The following is a 9,338-nucleotide window of genomic DNA, read 5'->3' as shown; positions in this document are numbered from 1 at the left end:
TTTCCCTCTTGCTCTCCCAGACAGGGATGTCACCAAGGCTAAAGGATGCCTCCCTGACTCTTTCCCATGCTGACGAACACTCGCCCCTTCTGGTTGAAAATAGAATGCTAATTTTTTGGCATTGCTAACCCATTCATTCAGATTATGGCTGTATCTGGCTCCCGTTGGGGGAGCCCGTCAGAACCGTGAAGACCCTACGTGTCTTTCCTCCGAGACTTCAGCTATCCCGCTCATCCCGGTACCTACACTTCTTAGAATGGTGCCTCTCCGTTATCGGCACACGGCAGAGATCTCTTACGGAGTCAATGAGTTATTGAGTTTAGTCTATTCTGATTTTACACCAAACCTTCCCAATACTATCTTTGAGGCTGAGATGACCTCAACCTTAGCCTCTTTCTTCCGTGCACCTCGTATGAAAGGAGAAAGGCTGGGTGGGGAAGGCGTGGGGCTGTTGGGAGACTTGGCGGCAGAAGGTTAGGGGATGCGGACTCTCGAGTTTTAAGCCAAGGAAGAAACACTGGGGACTTGAACGTACTGTACGTTCCTCTTCTTCCCGGAAACAATGACCTTGGAGTCTGTGCTAGATGATTCCAGCTTCTGTCGCAGACAAACCCTGACTCTCAGACGTTGCACAGCATGAAGCTGGTTTCTCATTCATGGTCCAGGGTGGGCGCTTGGTGGGTGTCCTCTAAATGCCGATTTGGGGGCGCCTGGGGGGCTCCGTGGGTTAAGCCACTCCCTTCGGCTCAGGTCATGATCTCAGGGTCCTGGGATCGAGCCCCGCATCGGGCTCTCTGCTCAGTGGGGAACCTGCTTAAGGTTCTTTCTCTCCTTCTTCCTCTGCCCCTACCCACTCTCTCTCTCTCTCTCTCAAAATATGATGAGTAAAAAAATAAAAATTAAAAAAAAAGAGCAGAAATGAGAAACTGTTTTGTGTGAGCCCTCTGTAAGTTTACAAGATAGCATGTAATTGTAAACACTCATGGGAAATGCTAAAAAACAAACAAGCAAACAAAACCCCAAGAAACAACACACACACACACACACACACACACACACGCGCACACACACTGCCTCCAACGGGAGGAGGGAAGTGAATCCAAATTGTGCCTGATTTATTACCATGCATAATCAATAGTAGTAGGTCCACATCAATTTTATATCTAATTTAAAAATTTGAGGTCTCAATGTGCTCATTAAAGAATATAATGGATTTACATATTTTAATTATGTTTTATGGATTGTGAACATAATGTAATTAAGAGACTTTTCAGGAGGCATGATGAATGAACGGGGGGCCCGACATATGGCAAGAGACTGCACGTGGCGTGGACACCACCAGAGCAGCCCAGCCCCACGGCTGACGGCCCAGGCCAGAGCGTCAGGGCCATGTTCACGGTGACGGCAGCCTAATGGCACCACCAGGCAGGAGCGACGGAGCAGGTGGCTGGGCGCCGGATCGGCGGGAGAGTGCGCGCCTGCCACGGCACGTCCTTCTTTTCTGTCCTTCTTCACCATCCTCTGTTTCAGCCTCGGTTGAAAAGCAGCCCCATCCGTTTTCCTATTTTATTTATAACTGTGGTGAAAAAACAACACACATACACACACACACAACTGAAACACACGCACATACATATAACAGAAACATCCACAAGCACAAGAGAACGGACCATCTTAACCGTTTTTAAATGTACACTCAGTCACGTTAAGGAGGTCCACATTGCCCTGCAGCTGGTCTCCAGAACTTTCTTCATCTTGCAAAACGAATCCGCTATGGCCGGGAAACGATGGCTTTCCGCTTCCCCTCCCCCAGCCTCTGGCAGTCATGACTCTGCTTTCCGGGGCTCAGGGTTCGGCTTTTGTACGGATCTCATACACGTGGAATCACACAGTGTCTGTCCTTTTGTGGCCGCCTTGGTTCACCGAACATAAAGTCCTCAAGGTTCAGCCATGTGGTAGCGGGGGACAGGATGTCCTTCCCCTTGAGACGGAAGCATATTCTGTGAAAGGGATATGTGACATTGGCTTTATCCCTTCACACTTCGGTGGCCCTGTGGTGGTACTGTGAACCCACCTGCTGGTTGTGATGGTCTCAATTCAGGATTCCGTAGACCCACCCCTGCCGGCAGAAGGCTCTTTCTAAGAGGACCGGGGTCACGCCTCCGTTTAAAATCTGCTGACCTTTGGACCTTTGTCACTCCTTACAGTACCCTCACCACCGGGCTCCTTTGCTTGCCGTTCTGTCCCTTCTTCAGCCATGTGGGTCACTTGTCCTAGGGAGGGCTCCTCCCAGCTGGCATTCGCCTCTCCCAAACACATTTGTACCTCTATGTTTCAGGACATCCGGTGACTGTGCCTGGGGTGTCTGAGCCCACCGCTTGTGAGGCCCGATCCCCTAGGACAGCTCTCAACCAAACGAAGAGTCTAGGACAGAGATGGGCAAACTACAATCCGGGGGCCAAATTCAGCCTGTTTTTATAAATAAAGTTTTATTGGAACACAAACATGACCATTGTTGATGTATTGTCTGTGGCTGTTTTCCCACAAAAATCCAAAGCTCCATAAAGAAGACCATTTGCCGACTGCCTGCCACCGCCCCCCACCCCCAGGTAATCACTTGCGTTCAAATCCGTCTTTCCTGTTTCCTAGCCGTGACCTTGGGTAACTGAACATTCCTGAAAGGCGATAATACATAACAACCCCCTTCGCAGCTTCACCGTGAAGGCTGAGATAACCCATACGATGTCCCTGGCACATAGAGGCCGAGTTGGCAGATGAAGAAACAAGAGGGTCTGTGTTGGATGAGCAAACGGACACCACAGAAGGCTAACCATGGGCCGCAGCCCAGACTTCTCTTCCCTCGGAGGCGGGGTGACGAGCACCCAGAGCGTAGGCTTCTGGAGTTGAAAAATGTAAGGTCCAAATTCAAGATCACCTCTATGTTTAATATGAACTTGGGACCTTGATTTTCTCCCCCCACGATGTGAGGAGAGTAACGAACTCCTAGCCTTCAGGCTTATTGCGGGGGTTAAGAGCAGCCGGCATTTAAATTAGGATTTAGGGGTCAAAACTGTCCTTTACACTAGGGCTGGGAGCAGACGCTCAGAAGAGGGTAGTTTCTTTGCTCCTTCCCTCCAGCGTGTCCCGAGGATGAAATCCACAATTTCCAGCCCTAGCGGCTTGCTTTGTTAGATGTCTCTGTGACAGAATGAACTGTGAGTGGGCCTCCAGGCCTGATGCCCCTGGGAGCCCTCTCGTCACTTCCCAGGTGTCCTTGAACGTCTCATCTCTCCTCCTCTTGGGGAACAATGTAAGGACTGTCCCTCCTACTGGCCTGCAGAGTCTCACCACTTTCCCGTCCTTGCAACTACTCCTGGCCTCTAGGGGGAGCTCAAGACCTCATCATCCTCGGCCTGGGTCAAAGGCAGAGAATTGTCCCAGACTCAGTCAACCAATGGATACTCGGTAACTATTTGCCGAATGAGGGGACACATGCAAGGAAGAACGGATGTCAGCGATAAGGTAAAGCATGACATTCGAAGGCTTTTTCTCTGTCTTTATCCTGGAAGTAAACAGAAGGAAGGTTCCCTGGTGGAACGCCTAACTCATGGTCATGAAGGCACCAAGGAAACTTTCTTGTGGGCAGTGAAGTCAGAATTGAGCTTTGAGCATGAGTGAAGGAGGAGTATGCCAAATGGATTGCGTGGGAAATATGTCCCCCCGCGTGGAATAGCATGTATAAACGTAGAGAGTTGTGACAAGGACCAGGACGTGATGTGTTGATGTTAGAGATGGCTGAAGCTTGGGGTCTAAGGGCAGAGCAGTGGGAGATGAAGAGGAAGGGAGAATTAGATGGGTTTCACAAAATGGCGGGACTGGGATTCATTCTCTCAACTAGTGTTTTTTGAGCATCAACCATAGGTACCGTTCTGGGGACTATGAGTCTACAAACAGCAGACTTACTCCTTTCCTTCAGGGGGTGTGACTTCTACCACACAATCCAAGGCTGGTGATTGCTTCCGCCCAAGGGTCCCGGGGGAGTCCTCAGGGAAAGTGGTGAGTAAAATGACCCACGGGATCCGAGTTGTGTTTCAGAAACATTCTCGATGTTGGCATGGAGGGTGAAGGGAGGATTGGGGGCAGCAGAGGTGGGAGGCCCCACAGTGACAGAGGGAAGAGATTACTGAGGGCAGATGGGGAAGGATAAAACCAAGGGAAAGATTTGGAAGTTATTTCAGAGGTAGAGTTCAGAAGTATATTTGGAAGAACTTGATACTATTTTATAACCCATTGGATGTTGGGTGTGAGGACTAAAGGAATAGTTAAGTAGACAGAAGTCTTGAGTTGTGAAGTATAGGTATAGGGTACAATACATTTGGTATAATATACCGAGTTATATGGTACAACACACCAAAGTAGGCAAGATAGCTGGTAAATAGGTTTTCTGGGAGAAGAAGGGTTTTGGACACAGTGGCTTTGCCATGCATGAGTCCTTATGGAGATGTATCTGGTAGGTGGTTGGATGTTGCCCAGTGCTCAAGGACCCCCCCCCCCCCAAGGTGGGAGTTAAAGATACATATTTGAGAGTCATAAGGGAATTGTTCCAAGCAGCTGTGAGGAAGAACATCAGGAAAAGACGGTGTGGGAAATGACCCGGAGAGAGGAAGGAAAGGACAGAGGGTCCATGGTGGGGGAAATGGGTGACTAATGGTCCCATACTCCTTGGAAGGAGTGGATCCAAAGGTAGAAAGGACACTGGTGGCTGAGGATAGACCCGCCATTGTTCTGGAGGCAGGGAACACCATATTGGCACAGCCTGAGGGAACAAGGAGAAGAGCATCTCCAAACCGTTGGGTGAAGAGAGACGGAGGTATGGGTTGGTGACTTGAGTGGCAGGAAGGGTTAGGGTTGGGAATTTTTTTTTAATGGTAGTAGCTTGCCTTCCTGTTCTGGTGCAACGAGGTGAGAATGTCGTCCCAAACATTTGTTTTCTTGCGTAGGTCTTCTCCAAGGCTGGCGACAACAGGTAAAGTAGGATTCTCAACGGGCCTCTTCCACTTCCGTCTGTCTCAAGTGTTATGTTATGTGGCAGGAATATCTGTGAGAACTGAAGTATCTGCAGTGTTGAGAACCTTCTGGAAAAAAATTAATTTGTCGAGGGATGGCCTTTCTCACGTGTGGAAATCAGCGCAGATGGAAACCCTGCTTCTTGACCTTCGCGGGCATCTGAGACCGCCACTTACTAGCTATGTGACAGAGGGCCAGCTACTTACTCCCTCTGCGTCTCGGTTTCCTTATTTATAAAACGGTGACAATATGTCATTACAGGAACGTTTTTGGAGACGTGCATTCTGCACCATTAATTTCTTGGAGCCTAGCACAGTTAGGCTCTCGGTAAATGTTTGCCCTCTCTTCCCCGCACTTTACCAGCATTTGATTACCATGCGTTTGATTATTTTGGCCTGAGCCAAGTCCCTTAACAAATGTTTCCACCTTAGATTAAAATTAATTCAAAGACAGGGACCAGCAACACATCCTGTAAGGGACTAAGAAAATGGCATTAATTTTGTAAATTAATAAATATGCAAATGGAAGCTTTGTATGAAATACGCTATATAAGCAGGAAGTAAATTGTGTTGTAAATTATGCATTGCCATATGGAGCAGATACCCTTGACTTAGCATGCAAGGCAGAGAAAGCTGGAGCCGACCTCGCCATAATGGCTTCTGAGAATGAGTGGCATGCTCGTCCGAAGGCAACCCCGGGTGCTGAGTCACGCGGCTGGTCCCGGCGGTGCAGCGGGACCCCCACGGTGAGCGGGCTGTTACCCAGTCACTGATAGGAATCATCTGGGGAAGACCATCCCATAGCCGCCAAGGGAATGGGCAAGCATGAGCTCGTGTGGGATAGCCTGTTTGCACTGAGCACTATGCCTGGGATCTGCAGGGGGTTTGGGGAGGGGGTGGCATTCACAGCGTGGGAGAGCTGTCCTGGACTTCCAGAGCCTTGCCAAGCGGTAGCAGCACCACAATCCCAACTCCAAGGCAGGTGTGACCTTCCTGGGGTACGGTGCTGTTACTGCGGGATTGATCCATCAATCATCAGAAAACAAATAGTCTGAGAACAGGCCAGGTGTTCCACATTGTGCTAAATAGTTGCTGGAGGGCAGGGGTTCCCCCTGATGACTGTTCAACAGACTTACCCAGGGAACTTTCTTAAAAATAGATTCCTGGCTCCTACCTCCGGGAGTCTGACGCAGCAGGGCTGGGCTGGGAACGCGAATCTGTTTCCAAACTCCCAGCTAATTCCTCTGCTCAGCTAGATTTAGGGGTCACAGTGGCAGAAAGCATTTCTCCTTGGTCCTGGGCTTTAAGGGTCTCAAAACATAATTGGGAAGACAAGCTTAGGCTTCCAGACCCAATCCTGACTTGTGTTCTTACTGCCTGCGAGCTTAGTGGTGGGGCAGGCAGTGAGCCCAAGGGAGAATTTTCTCAGAGCGAGGCAGATCAGGGAAGGCTTTTGGGGGGCGGGGTGGGGTGTTGGCCACGAGCCGTGGCTGGCCCTGAGTAGCAAGGGTGGGAGAGGGCGGGGAGGCGTTTGAAGATGAGCCGGCCGCAGCAGGAGATGGGGTTTGGGAGTTACCCTCTGGCATGGGGACAGGCGATGTAGAGCTGGACCGTGACTGGACAGGAATGCCAGCTGGAGATGAGCTTCATGCCTTTTGGGGTTTTTTAAGGTGCTTTGTTTCTGGGTGTGCCGAGCAGTGGTACCTGTCAGGTGTGGCTCAAGGCCTGAGCACCCGGGACCCGAGGTACAAAGCTATGTCAGGATGCTGAAGCCATCAGCCACATCATTCGGACCCAGACCACTCACACAACCAAGAATCATGTAGAAGAACCCCAGGTCTCTTCCAAGACGAGGAAGGGCTAGAAAGACCGAGGGTTCTAGCATGTTGCTTTCCACTCTCTCTCTCCCTTCAGCCTTCTGGAAACCACACCTTCTTGTTCTCGCTCACCTCTTACTGCCCGACATTCCCCTGCTTTCCTCAGGACGAGAGTCAAAGGCTGGTCTCACAGGCATGAGGAAGACACGAGACAGACCCAGCCACAGTCCTCTTTAAAGAACAGGGTCTTTAAAGACCCTGGGGCACCTTGGGGGCTCGGCTGTTAAGCGTTTATCTACGGCTCAGGTCATGATCCCAGGGTCCTGGGATCGAGCTCCCATCGGGCTCCTTGTTCCGCGGGAAGCCTGCTTCTCCCTCTCCCTCTGCTTTCCCCCCTCTCTTGCTGTGTCTCTCTCTGTCAAATAAATAAATAAAATCTTGAAATAAAGAAAAAAGAAAAAAAAATAAATAAAGAGCAGGGGACCCTTGGAACTCAGTCATGGCTGGCGTGTCCCCCAAGATGGAAACGATCACCAGCATTGCACATTCAACCTTGGGCGGGCGCTAGGCATGGTGCTTGCGGCTCTGGTTCTCAGGGAGGCGCTGGTCCGTTTCAGAAATGCACACCCTCGGGGCGCCTGTGTAGCTCAGTGGGTTAAAGCCTCTGCCTTCGGCTCAGGTCATGATCTCGGAGTACTGGGATCGAGCCCCGCATCGGGCTCTCTGCTCAGCAGGGAGCCTGCTTCCCCCTCTCTCTCTGCCTGCCTCTCTGCCTGCTTGTGATCTCTCTCTCTCTGTGTCAAATAAATAAATAAAATGTTAAAAAAAAAAAAAAAGAAATGCACACCCTTAGCTTCTCCCTGGATTGTGACCTTGGACGTAAGTCCCCAAGACTCAGTTTCCTAGTCTGAGAAATGGGAATGGTAAGAAAAAAGATCTTGCGGGCTGGAGGCATAGACTGAAGGGAGAAATGCATTCAAAGGCAGAGGGGTTTCCGGAATTAATTAGGTGTTAGCAAGTGTTGCCCTGAGCCAAGTCTCCCTCTGTAAGACTTGCACTGGACCCACGTACCCATTCTGTCCTCTGGGCGAACCCTCGTCCACTTGTGGGTCTTCAGGCCCTCCCTGGAGCCTGCCCCTCCCTATCTCCTCTCCAAGCTAAACGTCCCTGAGGACCCTCGAGAGCCGGCTGTGTTTGCCATCCCCGGAGGTATCTCATTTTACAGCTGGGCAAACCCCAGCATGCCAAGTTCACGTCCTCGCAAAGTCATGCAGTTACAGAAATGTCTGGGCAGCAGGTGGCAAAATGGTGTTGTTATCGGAAGCACACAGATAATCACACTTTGCTTCTAATTATTCTCCATCTAGTCCGTGTTTTATAATTTACGAGGGTCTGGCACATCCCATATCTCATTCAGCCCTCCAACATCCCTGTGCGTGGGCGGGGGGTGAGGGATCTAGTACCGTGATCCCGACGCCCTGCCCTCGGGTAGCACGTGGCCCTTTCTGAAACATTTCTATGTCCCCTATTGCACTGGGTCTGGGCACAACCTCAGGAAATGAAAAGCGCAGGAGTTATCCGATGAAGAAACCACAAAACAGACAGGACAAGTGCTGGTCCAGATCCCACAGAGCCACTGACAACCTTCAGGTGTCAGACTGGGACGTAGGGTCCCTTCACACCTGTGCTGGTCCTTGGCCTGACTCTCTACTCCTTTTCTAAACAGGTGAACTTCTCCCCCACCTTCTGGGATGGTAGAATAAAACTAGCAAATAATACCTGAAAATTGTGCTCTAATCAATAAGAATTTTACAGCACCCAGAGCTCCTGCCCACCCCCCTTTTTTACTGAGCTGAATCTTTCCATCCTCCACTCAAGGGCAAGGTCTAGTCACCAGCACCACACCGGGGTGCACCTGCCAGCCAGCAGAAAGCCCCAGAACATGCATTTCTGGGCTTTCAGGGCAAACAGGATGGCGGCCATGGCCCAGGCTCAAGTCCAGACGGAGTACTCCTCCACCAAGTAAGGGTCAAGAGACTTGGCCATCTGTGGGCTTTCTTCCTTTTGCCTTCTGCTCAGCGGCAGACCCTGGGGTTGGAGCTGGTGGCTGTGAGCCGGTCAGCCTGCCCGGTGACTCCTGCTCAGGACTTGGCTGGCCCGCCATTGCCTGAGGAAAAGCAAAGACACAAAATCCACTCAGCCTCGAGAGCCTCCCACGTCCCGGATGGGATGGCCCAAGCTGCGGTTGGAATCCCAGCACAAGGGATCAGAAGGGGAGCATTCTCCCCTCACCCCTGGTTGGAAGAAGGGGAGGTGGGAGCTTTAGGGACAGAACTACAGCGTGTGTGGGAGACCAGAGGGGGTCAAGGGCTGGGCAGGGTCTGAGTGTGTCCATGGTGATTGCTTCGAGGAGGAGAAGGGAGGAAGGGTCATTCCTTCCTCTTCCCCATCCGCA

Source organism: Martes martes (assembly GCF_963455335.1).
Source record: "Martes martes genome assembly, chromosome: 18".
Classification (NCBI taxonomy): domain Eukaryota; kingdom Metazoa; phylum Chordata; class Mammalia; order Carnivora; family Mustelidae; genus Martes; species Martes martes.
This window is presented reverse-complemented; position numbering follows the sequence as displayed.